The sequence below is a fragment of the Mauremys mutica genome, chromosome 3, assembly GCF_020497125.1.
Source record: "Mauremys mutica isolate MM-2020 ecotype Southern chromosome 3, ASM2049712v1, whole genome shotgun sequence".
In the NCBI taxonomy this organism is placed as follows: domain Eukaryota; kingdom Metazoa; phylum Chordata; order Testudines; family Geoemydidae; genus Mauremys; species Mauremys mutica.
In genome coordinates this window covers 58,244,353-58,267,339 of record NC_059074.1, presented here as the reverse complement: position 1 = coordinate 58,267,339, position 22,987 = coordinate 58,244,353, and positions in this window count along the sequence as shown.

Genomic DNA, 22,987 nt, shown 5'->3' with positions numbered 1-22,987 from the left:
TTTTTGAAGTCTGGTTTTGAAGTTTTTTTGTTGAAGGATGGCTACTTTTAAATCTTATTGAATGTCCAGGGAGACTGAAGTGTTCTCCTACTGGGTCTTGTATGTTACCATTCCTGATGTCCGATTTGTGTCCATTTATTCTTTTACATGGAGACTGTCTGGTTTGGCCAATGTACATGGCAGAGGGGCATTGCTGGCATATATCACATTAGTAGATGTGCAGGTGAATGAGCCCCTGATGGTGTGGCTGATGTGATTGGGTCCTATGATAGTGTCCCTAGAGTAGATATGGGGACAGAGTAGGCAATGGGGTTTGTTACGGGGATTGGTTCAACAACAAAAAATTTAAAAAACAGACTTCAAAGAGAAACTGCAGAGCTACAATTCATTTGCAAATTTAACATCATTAATTTGGGCTTGAATAGGGACTGGGAGTGGCTGGCTCACCACAAAAGCAATTTTCCCTCTCTTGGTATTGACACTTCCTCATCAGTTATTGGGAGCGGACCACACCCACCCTGACTGAATTGGCCTTGTCATCATTGGTTCTCCACTTGTAAGGTAACTCCCTTCTCTTCATGTGCATTATATATATATATATATATATATATATATATATATATATATTATATATATATATATATATATATATATATATATATATATATATATATATATATGCGTGCCTGTATCTGTAATTTTCACTCCATGCATCTGAAGAAGCTTTTTTTTTTTTACCCACAAAAGCTTATGTCCAAATAAATTTGCTAGTCTTCAAGGTGCCACCAGACTCCTCATTGTTTTCTCTAGTTAAAAAATAGCTGAACAATGTGTGCTCCAATGTTCACCTTCAGACAGAGACTAAATGTGGAAAATTTCAGTCTGTGGAGAAAATGGTGAGGTCTCAGTTAATGTTATTGTATGTAGGGGAAGTAAAACCTGCGGTAGTACGAGTCAGTGATGCAGCATCTGCAGACTCTATAAAGGCCCTTTTGGTCATGACGAGACACCATGGAACGTTTGTCTGAATTCCAGCACTGGGCTGAGAACCATTGGGAGGGAGAGTTGAGGCTTCCCAGCTGGAAGTGGGTTGTTCTGGGGCCTGGCTGAAGGTTTCAGGAATGGTCTCTAATGAGTTCATTGAGGGGTTTGCTTGTAATTAAACAGTAACCGTTAGTTAACTAAGTCTGCAATGGAGCTGGGGATACTGAGTATTCCTGCAATGGACCTCGAACATCACTTACCATATTTATCAGCAAGCACCATGCTACTGGGGACAGGATCTTTGGAATAAGGGGACAGAGTGAGGGGTGACACAAAAATAAAATTTCTAAGTGTGAAGCTTGGCTGTGGCTAGGGTTGCCAGGTGTCTGGATTTTGACCGGATTGCCCGGTTAAAAGGGGACCCTGGTGGCTCCGGTCAGCACTACTGACTCAGGCCGTTAGAAGTCTGGTCGGCAGTGCAGCAGGGCTAAGACAGGCTCCCTGCCTGGTGAGGTTCTGCACAGCTCCCAGAAGCAGCAGCACGTCCCCACTCCAGCTAGGGGGCTCCGCACACTGCCCTAGCCCCGAGCACCGGTTCCACAGCTCCCATTGGCCAGGAATTGTGGCCAATGGGAGCTGCGAGGGCGGCGCCTGTGGACGGGGCAGCGCAGAGTTGCCTGACCATGCCTCTGTGTAGGAGCTTCCTGAGGTAAGTGCTGTCCAGAGCCTGTGCCCCTGACCCCCTCCCATGCGCCAACCTCCTGCCCCAGACCTGAGCCCCCTCCTGCCCTCCAAACCCCTCAGTCCCAGCTCAGAGCACCCTCCTGCATCCCAAACTCCTCATCCCAAGCCCCACCCCAGAGCCCACACCCCCAGCTGGAGCCCTCACTCCCCCCCATGCCCCAACCCCCTGCCCCAGCTCTAATCCCCATCCCACCCTCTGAACCCCTCATCCCCAGCCTGGAGCCCCCTCTTGAATCCCAAATCCCTCATTCCTGGACCCTCACTAGAGCCAGCACCCCACAGCAAGAGCCCTCACCCCCCTACATCCCAACCTAGCCCAAAGCCCCCTCCTGCACCCTGTACCCCTCATTTCTGGACCCACCCTGGAACCCACACCCGCAGCCCAGAGCCCATACCGCCTCCTGCACCCCAATCCCCGGCCTCAGCCTGGAGCACCCTCCCATACTCTGAACCCCTCAGCTTCACCCCCCAGCCCAGAGCCTTTGAGAAGGAGTGCAGCCGGGGCGGGGCCTCAGAGGGGGGGTGGGGCAGGGCAACGTGTTTGGTTTTGTGTGAAGTAGAAAGTTGGCAACCCTCGAGGTGGCTCAGGGCTGGGGCAGGTGGCTGGGGCATGGGAGGGGATCAGGAGTGCAGGCTTCCCATGGTGCCTAACTCAGGCAGCTCCCAGAAGCAGTGGCATGTCCCCCTTCTAGCTCATACACGGTGATGCAGCCAGGCAGCTCTGCACGCTGCCTCATCCGCAGGTGCCGCACTGGCAGCTCCCATTGGCCACGGTTCCTGGCCAATAGGAGCTATGGAACTGGCACTTGGGGTGGGGGCAGCTTGTGGCCCCCCTGGCTGCCCTCACGTGTAGGAGCTGGAGCGGGGACATGCCACTGCTTCCGGGAGCCGCATGGAGCCTTGGCAGACAGGAAGCCTGCCTTAGCTCCACTGCGCCGCTAACTGGACTTCTAATGGCCGGGTCAGCATGCTTACTGGAGCTGCCAGGGTCCCTTTTAGATTGGGCATTCTGGTCAAAAACCGGAGACCTGGCAACCCTAATATTAGCAGAGCTGCATACATGCAACTGTTAAAAGGGCACTTTTAAAGAACAACTGTCCAGGGCACTCATGCTATAATGTGCAATATAGTATTTGACCAAGAAGGCAAATTGTGTGAGATTAGTGTCAATATGTGACTCAAATGAACATTCTGGTATTTTTATCTTATGAATAAGAAAAAAACCCCTATTGTAATGTAAAGCTGTGTGTGTGAACTCTTTTCTTTCCATAACCAAGCTCTATCTGGATGTACTTTTATGGATATATTTTGATCCATGAATAGTTTACATGGTCAAAGAGCCCATTCTTTATTTGCTGGGGCAATTATGAAGTAATTTTTTTAAGAGGCATTTAAAATTTCCAATCCAAGAAAGCAAACACTTTGTAGAGTTTAGATACTAAAACACATCTCATCAACTGTTAGGCTTGCACTTCCTTCACTTAATACTTTGCTGACTCATTGGCTGGTTCATTCAATCAATTTCCTACTGTTCAATATTAAATTTAGCTTAGGGAAAAGTGTGTCAGCAAGCACTTGCCATCCCAGTTCTCCTTCTGTCTAGGATATATAGCTAGTAATGAAAACTAGAGATGGGCCAAAATGAGGAAACCGAGTGTTCACTTTCAAAACACCGTTCCTGCCAATGAATGTCACAAGCTGGTATGAACATGTGGCTATTCTCAGAAATACCAGCTCTGGAATACAATATTCTAGTTATTGCTCTGTCCTAATTACCAATCAGTGTTGTCAAATAACTGCGGTGTCATACCAGGAAATACTGCTTATGAAGCTGGTGTTGTGATTCTTAGAATGACCACAGTCAAGACCTGTAAAAAAAAAACTTTAAAACAACAAAAAGGAAATATTTTAACTATTTATAAAAGTTAAAAACTATTTTTCTGCTGCCTGGACCTTGTTTTCCATGTCCCTCCTCACACCTTTTTCCTCTACAGCAAATGGATAAACCATGAAAATATGGAGTTTTAACAGAGAAAGTGATTCAGCCTCTCAGTGCTTACATACTCTGTATTAGTGATTTTGAAAAGCAAGTACTTACATCAGAAGGCAGCAAATATGACTGAAGTTCACAGTCAGTGGAAAATATACAAGGTATTTCAAGCAAAATAATACTGCCCCAACACATTCTTATGTATCGGTGTCAAATTGTCACCACTTTTTAAATGCTAATTGACCAAATTCCAGATGAAATAATCGTATAGTACCATAATTCTCTTTCCAAATCTCCCTCACCCTAAACTGAATGTAACATTTCAAAAGCTAATAGGAAGTATACTCACTTAAAAGAAGAAGAGCTGCCCAAGTATTTGAAAATAGATATCCAAAACATTTGTTCAGAATCCAAGAAGCAATTCAGTTTGATTATGTTTGTATCCTTTGCTATTTCATAATATTCATGCCAGTGAGTTTGACTGCACACATATTTGGAGAATTGCTAGTCTTTGTATGAATACTTGTTTCCTCATGCACACAAGGGTGCTTTCTATAAGGGAGCAAAACCAACAACAACATGTGGCTTAGGTTGCCGATCAAACACTATGAAACAGTAAAAGTTTGGTAACGCTTATAGGCTGACATATATATTATAGCAACTCAGCCAATACTGCTAATAATGGACACATAGACTTCACTGGAACTATTCAAGTACAGAAAGTTAAGAATGTGCATAAACGTTTGTAGGGTGGGAACCAAGTTCACATCAGGGAAAAGAAAAATGTAGAGGACATGGATGTGGGTGACAAACCTTCAGAAGTGATATGGAAAAGGCTTACAAAGTGGTCTTTGAACTGTCGGGCACTACGTCTATTGCTTCCCAAAGCTGAAATTTCATCAGAGTAACAAAATGTTAAGGCTAAAACAGCTTCTTGTCTATTGAATGACTCTCCTCAGGCCCCTTCAGCCCCCTTTTGTTTACTTCTGTGACCTCATGAAACTTAGTCCACTTTAAGCCTTTTGGATGAAAGGGATAGTCGAGAACCACTAGGTTTTGGAGATAAAGCTAGTTTGAAGTTCAGGATATAATTTGAGATTTTAAGTGATAGCAGGAGACTTGTGCCAGGGCACCCAAGTATCTTTATAACTCCAACCCCTCACCCAGAGATGTCCAAATCTGTGAAGCTAGATTACTTGGTCATTTCTTTTATTTGTAAAGACTTTATACACAGACACACACCACTGCTTGTTAAACTACAATAAAAAGAAATAATAATCTGTGTTTAAAAACATTAAGATGGCAAATTCAAGTACTTGAAAGTTAGGAAATGCCAAAAATAAGATGGTCTATACAACCTTAATTCATCTCCCTTGTGTGCATGCCCGACACAGTCTTGAATTATAGGATCACTTACTATTTTTTTCCCACAGGACTCATCAGGGAAATTCTATCCAGCTAAATGCCACCCTGGAGAACTGGATTCTATCCCTACCTCTGCCACAGAGTTCTTTGAAATACTGAGTAAGTTATTTAGGCCAGAATTTTCACAGATGATCACTAACTGTGTGTTCTTAATTTTCTGACTTGAGACACCTGGGGCCAGATTTGCAGAGCAGATCATTCACAGCTGCAGCTGAAATCAGTGAGATCTGTGCTTGTATATATAAAATCTTATAAAAATGCTAAGTATTTGGAAAAAATCAGGCCCTACATGACGTAGGTTGGGCACCCACAAAACAAACAAACAAACAAAAACTTAGTGGACACTTCGGACAATTTTCACCTTAATCTTACAGTCTCAGTAATCCCATCTGTAAAATGCAAACATAGTAATGCCAGTCTACCTCACAGTAGTATTGTGAAGAGAAATTTATTACTGATTGTGAAGTGCTCCGATGCCATGGAGAGAAGATCACAGAAAAGCATTGTGGTTTGAGCATTGGCCTGCTAAACCCAAGGTTGTGAGTTCAATCCTTGAGGGGGCCACCCAGGGATCTGGGGCAAAAATCAGTACTTGGTCCTGCTAGTGAAGGCAGGGGGCTGGACTCAATGACCTTTTTGAGGTCCCTTCCAGTTCTAGGAGATAGGTATATCTCCAATTATCTTATCTTATTAATTCTGTACCCAGTGCAGCATTTGGACGGTGTGCCACAACAATGAAGGGTGAAAATACAGAGAAATATTGATTGTGATGACATATATATAAGAACATAAGAACGGCCATACCGGGTCAGACCAAAGGTCCATCTAGCCCAGTATCTGTCTACCAACAGTGGCCAATGCCAGGTGCCCCAGAGGGAGTGAACCTAACAGGCAATGATCAAGTGATCTCTCTCCTGCCATCCATCTCCATCCTTTGACAAACAGAGGCTAGGGACACCATTCCTTACCCATCCTGGCTAATAGCCATTTATGGACTTAACCACCGTGAATTTATCCAGTTCTCTTTTAACAACAGTTAATTAACCTCCCCACAAAAGTCTCACAGTACCACTACCTCAGCCCTTCCCAACACCCACTTCCTCACAGGGAAAGGAGAAAAGAAGGGACATGCTCCACTGACCTCAGCCACTTGAGTTGATGGAGTAAGTGACAGCACGCTTATCATGGAGTATCTTGGGCTCCATTGCAGGGTCTGGAGAGGAGTGAGCTCTGGTGGGCAAAGACCCTTCTGCATCTTCCCCCAAACTTGACCTCTTCTGCCTCATTCCCGGCCTGTCCCTGTTCCAGTCCTGTCTCAGCCCTACCCCTGGCTCCTTGTCCCAATTCTCCCTCCCCACCCAGCCTCCTCACCAAATCTATCTTCACTCCTCCCACTAGCTCTCAGTCCCCTTGCCCAACCAGTCCCAGTCCACGTCTACCCCCGCCAAAACTCCCACTCCCATTCCTCCCCCTCGCCTCAATCCACTTTCCCCACCCTCCTGCCAGGTTCAGCCCTTACCCTCTCTGCATATGATTCAGGCACCTTCCTCCTCCACATTGCCCAGCTGTCAGCGGGGGTGGGGGACGTCACTGAGAGCACAGAAGAGACAAGCTCCTTGCTCTCAGTTCCAGTGCCTGGACGCAGCCCTGGGCATCCAGCCAGCAGCAGAGAGTTGCAATTGCAGGGAAAGTCCTGTTCGGCCCTGGACTGGCACATGCCCAACAAGGGCAGAATCTTTGAGCAATTTAGCGCTAAAACTTTAGCAAGTCTCTACTGATCATGTAGAAACTAGAGCAAGCAGATGGGTGAGGTAATATATTTTATCGGACCAACTACTGTCGGTGAAAGAGACAAGCTTTCAAAGGGCTCCCCTTCAGGTCTGGGGAAGGTACTCAGTCACAGTTAAATACAAGGTGTAACAGATTGTTTAGTGTAAGCCGTTAGCATGTACTGTAAGAAACCATTCAAGGTGAAGTGGCCAATTAACACCTCTGCCATCATGGGTTACAACTTGTTGCAGACATGCCAACTCTCATGAATTAGTTGTGAGAGATGAGATTTCTAAGTAAAATTCAGCCTGACTCATGATTTCAGGATAGAGCTCTCAAATGTCAGGGTTCCCCCCTACCCATCTGCACCTGAAAAAAATCCTGACATTTGAGAGTTGTATTCGCAGATCATAAGTCAAAATTAATTTTACTTAGAAAGTGCTGTGGCAGCCGGAGCTCCCGCTGCCCACTGTCAGTCAGCCCGGGGCTGACAGTGGGAGCCATAGCCAGCCCCTGGGCTTCCTGCTGTCAGCCCCAGGAAGCTGGAATTCTCCTGCCAGCCTGGGAGGTGGAAATGGGAGAGGCCTGGGGAGGGTGAAGAACCCTAAGAGGAGCAGGGGTGAGGCTGGGAGGGCTGAACTATGGCCTAGGGGTGAAGTGAGGAGGGTGGGGGCTGATGGGGTGGGGAGGGCTGTATTGATGGTGGGTTCTGGGAAGATGGAGTGAGTACTGGGAGGGTGAACTGAAATCAGTGGGTGGATTGATGGGGTAGGGGGGTGACATGATGGGATGGTAATAGAACTGATGGGGGACAGGATTAATTGCTGAGCAGAAGGGGGGGAGAGAGCTCCTTCAGCAGGGACCAAAATCACCTTATCCAATACATGTGGCGGCGTGGCAACACTAATTGTCATATGCACACACCCTGGGGATGGGCAGGGGATGTTCAAAAAAATCAAGACACTGACCTTAAAAAACAGCATATAATCTTTAAAAAAAAAATCTCTTGAGTTTTGGGGGTCTAACTCATGATTTTTGATCTCTTGAAGTAGGTAATACTGTTGCTGTAATAAGCCATAAATCCAATGCCTTTGTTAAGATCATGACTTTTAATGTCTAGCAAACTTATGAATTTGTATTCTCAGGCTCATTTTTTGAAGGGGTGGTGCAGGTTTCCATTGAGGACTCAGAAGTCAGATATGGAGTGATCACTTTGTGATAAATGTTCACCCCTGCATGATACGGTGTTTTTGTCTCTTAATCTCATTTTGTGTGAATTCATTTGAGAGTGCAGTGATTGTCTGGTTTCACTCACATAGTTGTTATTGGGGCATTTATTGCAGTGGTTGAGGTACACTATGTATTGTGATAGGTATGTGTAGGACTCCTAGATCCTGAAAAGGTATTTTGTGGGGGGTATTAATTATCAGAGCAGCAGAGGTACATCTGCAGGTTTTGCATGTGTTATGGCAAGGTTTGGTGCTGCCTTAAATGGGTGATCTGCTGGACCAGGTGGTGGTGGTGGTGAGTGGTCAGCTCCTGGATGAATTGCTGCTGCTGTTGCTTTTGAGCTGCTTGAGTTGGGTGGTCAGCTGTTGCAGTAATAGACTTTGTTGCTGCTTGCTCTCCACTACCCACTTCAGCAGCTTCTCTAGATCCAGATTGCCCCCTTTTTATTTTCTTCCTTGCTTCTCTGATGGCCTTATGTTCTTCAGCAGGACTGGGCTGTTATGCCTGCTTTCTCCACCATTGTGAGCTGGGTGAGGGTTCCTGCCTAGCAGTTACAGTCTGCGGCAGCAGCCCTGCCTCATGGGGTTAGAGGATCTTGGCAACCCTAATAGAACCCAGTGGAGTAAGAGATTCCAACTGTCTAATCGCACAAACCCAGACACCCTTGCCCCACCCCTTCCCTGAGGCCTCACCCCTGCAGAGGCCCTGTCCTCATTCACACCATCCCCCCATCCCTCCTTCACTTTCACCAGGCTGAGGCAGGGGGTTGGTGTGCAGGAGGGGGTTCAACCTCTGGGATGGGGCCAAGAGGTTTGGAGTGTGGGATGGAGCTCCAGGCTGAGACTGGGGCAGGCAGTTAGGATGCAGGAGAGGGTTCAGGGTATGGGCTCCAGGAGAGAGTTTGGCTGCAGGAAGGGGCTCAGGGCTGGGGCAGGGGTGCAGGCTCTGTTGGACAATGTTTACCTCTGGTGGCTCCCAGAAGTAACTGGCATGTCCAGCTACTAAGCTTGGGGCCACCAGGTGGCTCGGTGCACTGCCTATGCCTGCAGGCACTGCCCCCACAGCTCTGACTGGCTGCAGTTCCTGGCCAATGGGAGCTGCAGGGGCGGTGCTTGGGACAGGGGCAGCATGCAGAGACCCTTGCGCCTAGCAGTTGGACATGACAGTCACTTCCAGGAGCCATGTAGAGCTAGAGCAGGTAGCCCTGCGGTGCCACCAACTGGACTTTTAGCAGCCTATTAAAATCTCCCAGATTGGTTTCAGTAGCCACTGGGGGATTGATTCCAATTCCAGGTGACTCCTGGCCAATCCGCCATCTCAGAAATGGTTGAATTATTTTAGGTTAAATTTTCCAAAAAAATTCAGCCTGAGACAGACACCCAGGATAGAAAAATCTCAGTCCAAATTGTTATAAGTTTTGCAAAGTTATAAGCAACTGAAAACAGGGTCTTTTATACTGGGAATTGTTAGGTAACTTAATAGGTGTTGCTGCTAGCTTTACCTATAAACAAACACACACATCATTAACTTTTTAATAATGTTATATCCTAAATATACTTTAGAATGTTTAGAGCTGATTGTCATTGCCCTTCTGTGTTTGGGAATAACATTCTAAGAATATCAAATCTTTATCTCAACTAAAATCTATATACACACAGCCTTATCTTCTGACATTTCAGCAGTGATCCATGCTTTAGTCACTGAGATTGAAGGACTGAAACAGTCTACTTTAAGGTCTTTCTTATGTTGCTCTGCAGAGATTGTAACTTGTACAGAATGCAGCAGCCAGGGTTTTTACCTCTAACCACTTATTTTAATATAAATCCCTAGCTGTACGATTCTTGTCCTGGCTCCTGATTAAATCTCCTGTTGCATAAGAAAATGCTTTTGAAACATACAAAGCATCTCAGCAACTAAATCCTATTTTATCTCAGTGACATTTTTGTGTCCTATATTCTGAGTTGTGCTTTGACATCTAATGAAACAAGCCTAGTTGTGCCTCCTTAATACCACTGAGAGAGCTGAGGATTTATGAACACTTGGTTGTTGTTGCTCCTCTTGTTTTAGGAACTCCCTTTGTTGCTAGGAAAAAAAAATATCAATTTTAGGAGTTTGTAGGTTATTTTGTTGGTTTAATTATGATTATAGTTAAATATTGAGCTATGTGGAAAATTGTAGGATAGCCAATAGGAAATGCCATTCACAGCTGATGTTGCAGAATAGAAAGAACTAAACTCAGAATTTGGAAGTGGGCAGTCTGGAGTGTTTTAAGACATACTTCTCCAATTTCATTTTAAATTGTTAGTCTTTGTTTTAAGATGGCTAAATAATCAGATGTTTTAATTTGAATCCTCAGATTCCTGGGAAATCAGTTAGTAGAGCTTTGTAGTACCTGAGGCCCTAGCTATCAAATTGCTATATAAAAGTGAAGGGCTTGACTATAGTTTCCAGTGCTGCAGCCCATGCCTGAGGGTCTATGCATACAGGAGCCCAAAGTACAAAGCCTAGCTAGTACAGCAAGCAGTAAGGGGCTTAATCTGCAGCAAGAAAGATTTAAGTTTGATATTAGGATTTTTTTTCCTAATTGTAAGGGTAGTTATGCTCTGCAATAGGCTTTCAAGGGAGGTTGTACAATCCCCGTCACTGGACATTTTTCAGAACAGGTTGGACAAACACCGGCAGGGATGTTCTAGGTTTACTTGGTCCAGCCTCAGTGCAGGGGGCTGGACTTGAAGACTTCAAGTCCCTTTCAGGCCTACATTTCTGTGACTAACAAATTATCAGCAGTCAAAGCATGAAGTGTATGCTGCTTGGAGCACTCTTCCCCTCAGCTTTACCTTCCTTCCCTCCTACTCCATACCCTGAATAAGCTTGAAGAGGCCATGGGGAAGTGGGAAAGAGGTGGGGCTGTGAAGACTGCATGTACCAGATGAATGCAGGAAGGGGCATGAGAGTGGAGATGCAGAGACCTCACCCTACTTCAAATCTCAGCCTAGTGGATATGTAGAACCATTTTCTTACAGGTCTGCAGCAAAGGAGGCTCAGAGAGGTGTGAAGTGACCAATTCATCTCAATGTGATGCTTTCAGCTGAAGCAGAACACTGACATCCCCATGTACAATGTAGACTAGTGAGTAGCTGTGTCACCCCTGCCTTCTAACCTGACGTGCCCTTCACACTGCTTTGCTGTTGTTGCCTCCACTCCTAGACTGCTCACTATCAGCCTCTAGCTTGTAAGTCTGTGTGCACTTGCAACCTGCCAGTCATACTCAGGCTTTTACCAGCCTGAATTATACTGCGGGGTGACCACAGTACACTCCTAGACTTTTCCCCATTCATTTATTTCTTCTACTGCTCAGCCCTTTCCTGGACAATGCCGGCTCATATAAAGTCCATCATTATTTTATTAATAGACATGATATGCACAAATCCTATTATTCCAAATGGAGTTCCAAAACACTTCAAGTCAAACACACTGGTTTAGATAAACTTGTTTTATTGACTACAAAGAGAGAGATTTTAAGCGAGTACAAGTAATGAGGTATAAAAGTCAGATGGTTACAAGAAAAATAAAAATAACTCAGCTAATGCCTAACAAACTATATTAAATTCAAAGCAGTTTTTCTCACCATATGTTCTCAACAGTTTTACTGGCCAAACTTCTTAGGCCCTTTGTTCAGTTCAATGGCTGCTTCCTTTGTTCCTTCTGGGGCTGTGAATTGATGGACAGGGAGAGAGAGGAGGTCTCTTGGGGCATCTCCCCTTTCTTTTTATAGTCCTCACCCTCCTTTAAGAAGGATCTCCAGTTGAGATGCAGGAGACAAAAAGTCTATGTGTATGGGAACCCCATGCTGTTTCTTCACTTAAATGTAGATTTTTCATCCATGCCCCCCTTTCCTGCCAAAGAATGGCTATTTATCAAGGTATAGGCCCACTGGCCTTGTTTATACCTGGCTGAGGCATCGGCTTGCCCTTATGTCTCTGAGGAACTGGTTTGGCCACTTCCTGGACTTGGAACATGTTTTAGTAACACTGTATAGTGGAATCTTATAACATTACATACAATGTTACTACACGTTTTACCAGGACAGTAGTGAACAGCAAATTATGAATTTTCAAATGATACCTCACAAGGCATACTTTGCACAAAGATTACTACAGTAGTGTGCAAGGAATGAATACAGGGGAACAGCTGATCAAAAGCGATGCATGGAAATATACACAGCTTTCAACAATTGCTTTGAGACATGTGAACTGCTCCAATTATTGGAGTGCATTTTCTCTTCCACCTCTCCCTCTGGCATTCAGTATCCCACCTAACAAATGGGGATGGGAGAGAGAGGCGCTCACCCCCAGAGGGGCAGGGTCCCCCAGATTCTAGCATACACATGGGGAGCAGGGAGAAGGGCTCAGATTTCCCATACTGGAAGGGTTTTCTGGACCCTGGCACACAACTGGAGCTGCACCAAGAAAATTATAAGAATCTGAAAATGTATGAACAGCTCATGGCAAGGGGAGTTTGTATCAGGAACCCCTTGACCAAATGACAAAGGCATTTGCTTTCCTTTGATTTAGGCCCATTGCGCAAAGAAACATGATCTTAAATGCCTTTCATCTTCTCTCTATTTAATTAATTCTAATTTACTTGACAGAACTTCTAAAGTAAAATCAGAGACAGCATGAAGATATTGGAGCACTCAAGTCAGAAATTTTGGTCTCAGGGCAAAAATTTCCAAAAGCAGTCTCTGAAAAAACAAGATCAAAGCACATGCCCAACTAGGGGCAGCTCTAGGCAGCAGCAAAGCAAGCACCTGCTTGGGGCAGCCCATTTGCAGGGGCGGCAGGGATCTAGCATGGGAGCTGAGAACCAACAGGGGGCTCTGGGAGCTATAGTTCCTTGGTTAGTTCCCTGCCTATAGAGCCAGCCCTGGAGCAGGGAAAGAACTACATTTCCCAGCATTCCCTTGGCCACTACCAACTAGAAAGGAAGGAGGGGGACCTCATGCAGCAGCGTGCTGTGAGTGCTGTGAATGGTAGGGAGACCATACTTTAACATTCAGAAAACAGGACACTTCACGGGGAGGGAGGGTAACTCCACCCTGCCACCATCCACTCCCTCCGACTGCCCCCCACAGAACCCCCAACCCATCCAACCCCCCCCCGCTCCTTGTCCCCTGATTGCCCCCTCCCGGGACCCCTGCCCCTAACTGCCCCTTGGGACCCCAGCCCCTATCTAAGCCTCCCTTCTCCTTGTCCCCAACTGCCCCCTCCTGAGATCCCCCCCAACTTCCCCTCAGGAACCCACCCCCTACCTGTCCCCTGACAAACCTCTGGGACTCTGATGCCTATCCAACCACTGCCTGTCCCCTGACTGCCCCCCCGACCCATCTAACCCCCCCCTCTCCCTGCCCCTGACTGCCCCCCTGAACCTCCGCCCCATCCAACCCCCCTGCTCCCTGTCCCTTGACTGGCCCCCCAGAACCCCCCTTACCATGCCACTCAGACCAGCGTGTCTGGCTCCACGCAGCGCCAGACACGCTGCTGCATACATACTGCCGTGCTCCCCCGTGGAGCCCACAGCCCCTCCCCCCACACACACCCAGCACCTGCCTTCCAGATTTGAACACCTCAAAATTCAGGAGTGCTCAAGCTCAGTTTGGGCAGCTGTTACTTCATTTCTCCCAAATCAAATATACTGATCCACTGTAACTTGCTGTAGAAAAAGTAGGATAAAATTGAGCAAGAAATGCTTCCCAGTGGTTATTAGGACTGGAATTGCTATTTTCAACAGCCATTGCCTTTTTTTGTTTGTTTGTTTGTTTAAAAGGAAGACAATGATATTGCATTGGCAAATTCCCCATAGAAACAAAGAGTGGAACAAAAGAATAATAAAGGCACCTCAACTTTTCCTCATTTATGGAGGACAGTTTTATAATATGCATCCAGATATCCTCCAATCACACAAGCTGAAAATTGTTCCACTTTACTGCAGCTCTGTAACCATATGGGAACCAATCCTGTCTGTGTTCTGTGCACATCCAAAATTCCTGCTGAATGACCCGCCCTGGGAGCGAGTTACCAGTGACCCAGGGCTGCGGTGGAAGGAGGGTGCAGGTGTGTGTGGGGGGACAGGAGGTGAGAGGGGGGCACTGGTGGGGGGGAAGGGGGATCCCAGGGCTGAGGTGGGAAGGGGGTGTGGGTGAGTGGGGGATCACCATAGTCTTCCTAAACCACTCCATTTCTCTGACAACAGCCTGACTAGAAACCCTCTAGCTTCTACACAGCCTATAGTTGTTAAACATACATTTCTTGTATGCCCCTTTGCATAAAATCTGTGCATGCCTTTTGCTACTACATAATGCATAACACACAAAACGTCCAATGGAAGAAAAATTTTTAAAAATCCACTACTAGCTCATTTCCTGCTTTCCTTTCATCTCCCACATTATAAGAAGAAAAATTCCTTTACTGTGCCTCGGGTTGCTGGCATATAATGATACCTATTAATTCCTATGTGGCAAACAAGACCTGATCCCAAGCCCCTGGGCCCCAGCCCAGAGCCTTGCAGTGTCTAATTTTAGATTAAAGGAATAACATTGTATGCTATTCTGCTGATCAACGGTGGCACTAAAGAGATCTAAAACATGGCATAGTGGCACAAGATGTAATTGCTAAAAATGTAAAATAAAGTTTTGAGACGGTACAAGCATAAACTGCTGTTGATAGCAGAGTTCTCTCTCTGAGAGCAAGTGACGACTACAGAGCCACTTTTCATGCTGAGATTTTCTAGCAAATGAACTCCCTCCACCCCCCAAAGCCACACTTTTGCAAATATTAACCCCTCCACAAAAGATTTTCGGCAGAAAAGGAGCTTTTCACTCTCACCAACAGAAAGAGTGAAGTTTCTTTAATGTTAGTTGAGATTGAAAAACATTAAGAACGCAAGCTGTGAACCATGAGAACTGAACTGGAAATCAGTTGTGTGGGATTTCCAGGCAAGCAAAGGTTAGATGTATCCTGGAGGATGGGAAAGAAGCCAGTTGCTGAGCTGGCACACCATTGCTGCCACCCATGGAGAAGCCTTACTATTAACTCTGAAAGCAGCTTTTAAGCTGCCTTGCCTGGTAGAGGAAAGTTGTCAGGAAAAATATATTTTAAAACCTTGATACTGAATCTTTCATGATATGCCATTTGTGGATGATATACCCTGCATTATAGAGTTTGTCTGCTTGGTGAAAATATTATCTATATATCCTGCTTATTTGATTGAATTTTTTTCTGTTGAACAAAGGCAGAACTGTAAGAGACCAGCTGGTTGCATGACTAGGGTTGCCAACCCTCCTGGTTTTGCTGGGAGTCTCCTGGAATCAGGCTCTATCTCCCGGACGCTACTGAAGCCAAACCAGGAGATTTTAGACAGTAAAAGTCCAGTAGCACAGCGGGGCTAAGGCAGGCTCCCTGCCTGCCCTGGTCCCACTCCCGGAAGTGGCCAGCTGTAACTGTAGCACCTGGGGGGGGGGGGGAAGAGGGAAGGAGGGGGAAGGGGCCTGGGGTCTCTGTGCCCTAACCCCATCCCGAGTGCTGACTCTGAAGCTCCCATTGGCCAGGAGCCGTGGCCTGGGAGCTATGAGGGTTGTGCCTGCAGGCAGGGGCAGTGTGCACAGAGCCCTCTCCCCACCCCCACCTTAGGAGCATGCCCGCCACTTCCGGGAGTGGCGTGGGGCCAGGGCAAGCAGGGAACTTGCCTTAGCCCCACTGCACTGCAGCCCGGGAGTTGCCCAAGGTAAGTGCTGCCTGGCTGGAGCCCTCACCTCCTTCACCCCTGCCCCAGCCCTGAGCCCCCCTCCAAAGCCCACCCAAAGCCCTCCCATAGCCTGCACCCTGAGCCTCCTCCTACACCCTAACCCTCTTCCCTGGCTCATCCCAGAGCCCCCTCCCACACTCCAACCCCCTTGGCCCCAGCCCAGAGCCTTGCACCCTCTCCTGCATCCCAACTACCTGCCCCAGCCTGGTGAAAGTGAGTGAGGGTGAGGGAGAGAGTGATGGAGGATGGAGTGAGCGGGGTAGGGCCTCAGAGAAGGGGCAGGGTAGGGGCGGGCCAGGGTGTTTGGGTTTCTGTGATTAGACAGTTGGCAACCCTATGCAAGACTGCAGCTGAATACTGTGAACTGTCCAGGGTATCCATTTAATAGATGTGAAGATAAGCTTAATAGCCCATTTCTAGGGCTGGGAGTCTCATCTCAGCTCTGACACTGGCTTCTCTTGTGACCTTGGGTAACACTTCATCAGTGATTTAGTTTCCTCCTGTGTCAAATGGGGATAACACCACTTTCTCCAAAGGGATGTTGGAATTTGCAAACAAACTAAGTGCTATGAAGACAAATGCTAAAATGTAGGCCGGATTCTGACCTACCACCAGTTTTTAACAACAGTGTAACTTTGAACTTCAAGTACTATTATCTCTCAGGATTTGACCCTTTGTTTCTTTTGTTCACTGCTGACTGCATGCTTTCTTTCATGCCATCCCTTATACTTAGTATAGCCTATATAACAAACAGCTGCATCCTTCTCCTTAGACTTTAAGGCCAGAAGGGAACATCATGATCATCTAGTGTGACCTTCTGCACAGTGCAGGCCACATAAACTCACCCACCCACTCCTGTAATAGACCCCTAACCTCTGGCTGAGTTACTGAAATCCTTAAATTATGATTTAAAGACTTTGAGTTACAGAAAATCCACCATTTACATTAGTTTCAACCCGCAATTTACCCATGCTGCAGAGGAAGGAAAAAAACTCTGCCAGTCTGACTCAGGAAAATTCCTTCCTGACCCCAAATATGGCAAGCAATTAGACCCTGAGAATGTGGGCAAGATCCACCAGCCAGCCACCTGGGAAAGAATTCTCTGTAGTAGCCCTCCCCATCTATTGTCCCATCACCGGCCATTGGAGATAGTTCCTTCAGAATACTTTTGAAGCTCATTTGTTGGGTGCAACATTTCAGCAGCAGTTACCACTAGGCAGAACACTAGACTGTGTTCTGTACTGTATAGATACAAGTGGGTACAATAGACTATATAAAATTCTTTGGGACAGGAACTCTGTTCTTGGGCAGAATTGGTGGTTTTTCCTTGCATTTGTGTGGGTGTGGGTGTGCACGCGCACAGCCATGCACACTTATGGTACTATAAATAACCTTAACTCTTCTGTAGTACTCTTCATTCTAAATTTTACCCCATAATCCAAGCAAAGGTCTTTTGGGCCAGATTGTTAGCTGGATTATGGCCGCATTGTGCCACCAAGGAACTGTAATGTACCCATAAATGTCCAACACAAAATTTACCTGGGTTAGGGGAAGTCCTTGCTGGTGCATTTGCTCTTCAGCCAAGGCCTGCACCTGTCACTCCCACTTCTGGGAAGCAGAGCATGTTAAAGGTTAAGGATCCCGAGTCAATGGTGGATGTTCAAGCTGTCTGGCATGGTACCAGCTTTAAATTGCACTGGGACTGGAGTTGGGTCTGAAAATCAGCCAGCTTGAAGCAGATTCCTGACATCCAACCCCCACTCCACGTGAAACTCAGCACAGGAAAGAATCCAGTCCTTTAACTCTGACAGTGTTATAGCCTTCTGTATGAACTGTGCTATTGGCCATTCTTGGAAAGGCTCACTTTAATGCTATTTTCTCCTCTTGCTTTTCCCTGCAAGTATTTTTTCATTATCAAGTTGCTTCTCACCTTGTTAATACAGAGAGGTTTTCATCAGTTTGTGACAGAAAAAGTTTGGCTGAAAGGGTAGAAGTGAAGTCACAGTACACTATGCTAGTATCCCTGAAAATACAATAGCATCTGAGTGTTCTCATTATGGTGCTTTGGATAGCTGGAGGATTTCTGGATAAAATATTTGTCCAATTTCCTCCCCCCTCCCGATAACTAGTGTAGTGTCCAGCTCATTAATATATTATACAAAATGCAGGGATGCTTAGCAATGAAATTTGATTACTTGATGCTTGACCCATGCTGGAAACTATGTTAGAAAAAGGATATTTGAGTCTCTTTTCTGGAAGTTTTTACTTGCTTGAGTTGTTAGATACTTGCTAACATCCAAAAGGTCAGTTTTATACCTCTGATTTGGTAGAAACTCATACATCAGGCAAAATCAAACCAAGGTCCTTCAAAGCATAATCCCTACCCATGAGATAGAGTAACTCTGAGCTGTTACTAGCAGCAGGCTCTCATCTTTGCTGGTGAATCTCCCTACAGAAGAAGATTTACTGCACCTGATCAGACAACCCTGTGTATTTAACACATGTATACAAGAGAGCAACAAAATGTCCTGGGATCAAAAGCAAAAGACTTGACTAAACTTTTAGAAAAGAATCGTGACCATGTGGGAACCCTTGTTCCTTCTGAAGGGATGCATATTCAAGCCTCTAGCAGATAGAGAGCACCTTGAAACTATTTCTAGTGGCTCCCATCACCTGAACAACAAGAAGTAGCCTTGACTCACTGGGGTGAGAAAAGCATTCTTGGGGACCTTTCTAAGGAGTAAATATAGGGAGACCCCAAATAGTTACCTTCTCAAATCTCTCCCATCAAACAGGCAAGATGGCATGAGAGAAAGCCAGATCAGATTAATCCCAAAGTGTTCCTCAAAATGTGTTTTCCTGTTATAGGACCCCTGGCTAAGGTTGGGTCGCTTTTATTCTTCAGCTTACATCCACAGACAAGTCACAGTGGGAGGGGTTACATTTTCACATGCAGCCACCAGGGCAAGAAGGTTAGGCAGCAGGAGACTGAGAGAGGAGATGGGATGGGATGGGAGGGAAGGCAAGGGGAATAGTAACAAAAAGGCATATGTAATTCTTGAAAGAAAAGGGTAGTCATAACCTGATTAATGATGCATTGTATCAAGCAGAGCATGAGGTGCCCATATATGTACCTAAAAACACAAAAATATTTATTTCAGTTAAGGACAGGCTACAGCATGCAGTTGCTGGACAGGTTTCAGAAGCAATAGGCATTCATCAAATGTAAATGAAATAAACCTTGCTGAACATATTGTGGCACGTCTAAAATTTTGTCTCTGTGATTCCTTCCTTAAGGAAAAAATTGATATCAGGAATGTTGTTGCAAATTAGTCCATTCAAACCCTTCCATAACACTTGCATCACATTTGTAATCCAGGTAATTCAAGGATATGAAATTTAGAAAGCAACCATTTTTTTCCCATCAGAATTAATTTGGAACAAGCCAGCAGGATTCATGAGTTCGTTACATGCAGCAATCTGTGGAGTGTTGTGTTGTCTGAGCCTTGAAGCATGGTCAATTCCATTATCGGTAGGGCCCTACCAAATTCATGAACCATAAAATCTAGCCTCCCCCATGAAATCTGGCTGTGGTAGAGGGGTGGGAGTATTGCCATCCATACTTCCATGCTGCTTTCAGAGCTGGATGGCTGGAGAACAATGGCTGCTGGCCAGGCTTCCAGCCCAGAAGGCAGCACTGCCGCCTGCAGCAGCACAGAAGGAAGGGTAGCATGGTATGGCATTTCCACCCTTACTTCTCTCCTGCTGCTGGTAGCAACACTGCCTTGAGAGATGGGTACCCGTCCAGCAGCTGCCACTCTTGCGACCTCCCCCTCCTATAGTCTTGTGACCACCTTTTGCTTGAGGATCCCCAGTTTGAGAAATGCTGCTGTGTGATCGCTTCTGTGAAATTTGCTATTTATGCCCATGACCAACCCATAAAAATGTGTGCGATTTCTCCATGATTTAAGCAGACCCCTAATTATCTGCTGTCTCTCTTCTTGCCAAGCTAATGATTTTCTGGACTCAGCTGAGGAGGAGAAAGGAAGCTTTTGGCTAGTCTGCATTTAACCAGGCCTCCTATTTACTTCAGTTACTGAGAATCTGGTTAACTGATGATTAATTCTAGCATCACTGCAACAGTGGCAACTTACATTTTAAACTGACCTGAGCCCTTAGAGATCTGTCAGCCATTAGTCATCAGCCAGTTTACACTCTCACACACACACCTCAGTGCTGCTTGCTCCGCATGTTCAACCATTTAAAATGGTGACGCACTGAGAACCGTGAGAGGAGAGCATTAAGCCATCTGGGTACAGCCCCACATTCTGCAGCTGAGCCATTAGCTCAGACCTGAGGAGAATACCTTGGCCTCCACAGCCCTGTCCTGCAGGCACCATCCGCCATCCTGCTTCAAGGCTGGTTATGCTCCCTCCCATCCCTTGGTCCCTTGCTGAGTCTGTCACCTACCATTCCTCAGCCTGCATTTCTCTCCCTGTAAAAGGGGCTTCCCCTTTTAATGGGAGGTGACAAAAAAACAGGACATTAAATGTCCCGGTAAGACTTACAGATTTCCTTGGATAGCTACCTCAGAAGAGGGATGATCCTGGAAAACCTGAATAGGTGGCAACCCTACCTCTTCCTCCTACCTTGCCCCCAGCTGTTTTGTGTGGTGTTAGGTGGCCTCTGATCAGGCCCTGCAGATCAGGCCATAGGCATTCGGCCACCTATCTTCCCCCAGGTCTTGAATCACAAGCAAAGATAGGTGTTTCCCTGCAGCCCAGACTTAGGCACCCAACTCTGTACACAAAACAGCAAAACGGCTAAAAAAAAAATCTTTCCCACATTGTTTTTAAAAGAGATGACATTGCATTTTCTGCTTAGCTTTCCTAAATGTAATCATACATTAGAACTCTACTCCCCAGATAACCCTCTATTACAGGTTAAACCGGAATAATTGGTGTCCCAAATATACTGCCACTTAATCAAACCCCACAGTCTCTAATCATTGCTGTTTATGTTGAAAATGGAAGATGCAAAGTGAGTTTTGAAGATGGGTCCATATAAAACAAAAAGTTATCAGCAGGAACAAAAACATTAAGCCTGTAAGCTTCATGCTTTGAACCTAAAGTGAATGATTTAAAGAAACCCAAGTTAAGAGCATCGGTTATTCTATTCTAATTTGTAAAAAAAGATTTTAATTGTGCTTTTCACTTTTCAAATGATGAATTATAATTAAGCCATTTATTCTACCCGCTATAAGATAACATGGCACATGCACTTTGCAAAGGCTGACATAACTATATCAGGGTAGGTGATGCACCTGTAAAAATACATCCATATTAAGTAAGGACAAGGGGCCAAATTCATCCCATTGTAGCTCCACTAAAGATGAGGGAATTGACCCCAGGGTCTATGAAAGGGGATCAGTTATATACCTTTCACTTAAGACTGTTAAAACATACTTCCCCTTCAGACGAAAGTGCCAAGCTGTTAGGCTGAAAAACTATAGTAACTATTCCATCAGGGACATCATGGCATTCATTGTTCTGCAGCAGCTGCAGAACATATCAGACGGCAGCAGGGTTTATTTTCTTCCCCAGGCAGTGAAGGCTTAGGGCCTGGTCCAAAGTTCAATGAAGTCTATGGAAATTTGATTTCAGTGAGCTTTGGATCAGGTCCCTGATGTGTGTTTCTAACTCTGTGAAGCAGCTACAAAAATGATATTGAAGCATTCCATCTTGGTCTTAATTATTTCCAGATCAACTGTGCTCAATTAGCATGCAGACCTTTTTCTCCTGACTGAAATCCTATAAATTCAGCCTAGGATTTGAAAGTCAGGCCAAGTTCTTGTCTTCATCATCAATCATCTCATCATCACCAGTAAAAGTTTTGCAGGCCATATTATGACTGCATTTTATATAGGTGTAACCGATTGAACTTAAGTTTCTTAGTGGAATTCAGGAGTAACTCAATTGGACTCAATAGAATTACACTAATCTCAGTCAGAGGAGAATGAGGTCCTATGAAGATTAAAAAAAATGTAAGATGCACAGGATGGAATAGACTCCATATTTTCTTAGCTGTATTGATTCTGCAGTGGTATCAGGAATAGCTTATACTTGTCAGTAAAATAAACAGATGTGACTGAATTGACCACACACAGCAGATCACAAAGTAAACCAATCTTACTTTTCAGTCACATTTCAGACTAAAAGTGTCATTAAGGGGAAATTAGGTGAATGGTGTCATGGGTATCTGGGAAATAAGGGAGCTTTCAAAATAATGTTCAATGAAGGAAAGTGCAAGGAAAATTGGGAGTGCTTTGTTTACTTAATAGTGGGAGAAAAAAGCACCATCATCTGTTTGGAAGTGGAGTAGAATAAAGGTACAATAAAGAGAGGGAGGAAGGAATAGTGTGGTATGTTATTATTTAAGTTTCAGTTGAGGAGGAATAGACACAGTGCAGCAGCATGAGGAACAATGGAAGCATAGATGCATAGCCACAATCAACAGGAACAGTGTCAGAAACAGAAGCCATAAGAGCAGAGATGCAACAGCCAACCAACCCCCTCATCCTGGGCACTCTTAACTGAACCCCTTGCTAGGCTGCAATGATAAGGTACAGAGGACCAGATTTTTAAAAGGTATTTAGGCATATAAATATGCAGATAGGCAGGGGTGCTGGAACAATTTGTATAAGAGGAGTACTGAAAGCCATTGAACCAAATTGTAAATGCTGTATATGATGGAAACCACTTCAAAGCAGCAAACCTAGTTCCAGCACTTATGCAGATAAGCATCTAGTAGTCTTTTCAAAGGTGCCTGGGCACCTACCTTCTACTGAAATCAACTGATCAAAGAACAGGAAAAAAATTTGCAAAAAGAACTTTGCCCCTTTCTCCTTCCCTCCCCTCATTGAAATATTTTACAGTTTCAAACTTTTCAACAAGGTCTTCTAAAAATGTTGAACAATCTTGGAATGAAACAGACTGAGTGAGTACTGGAGATTATGGGAGCCTTACAATTTAGAATCAGATA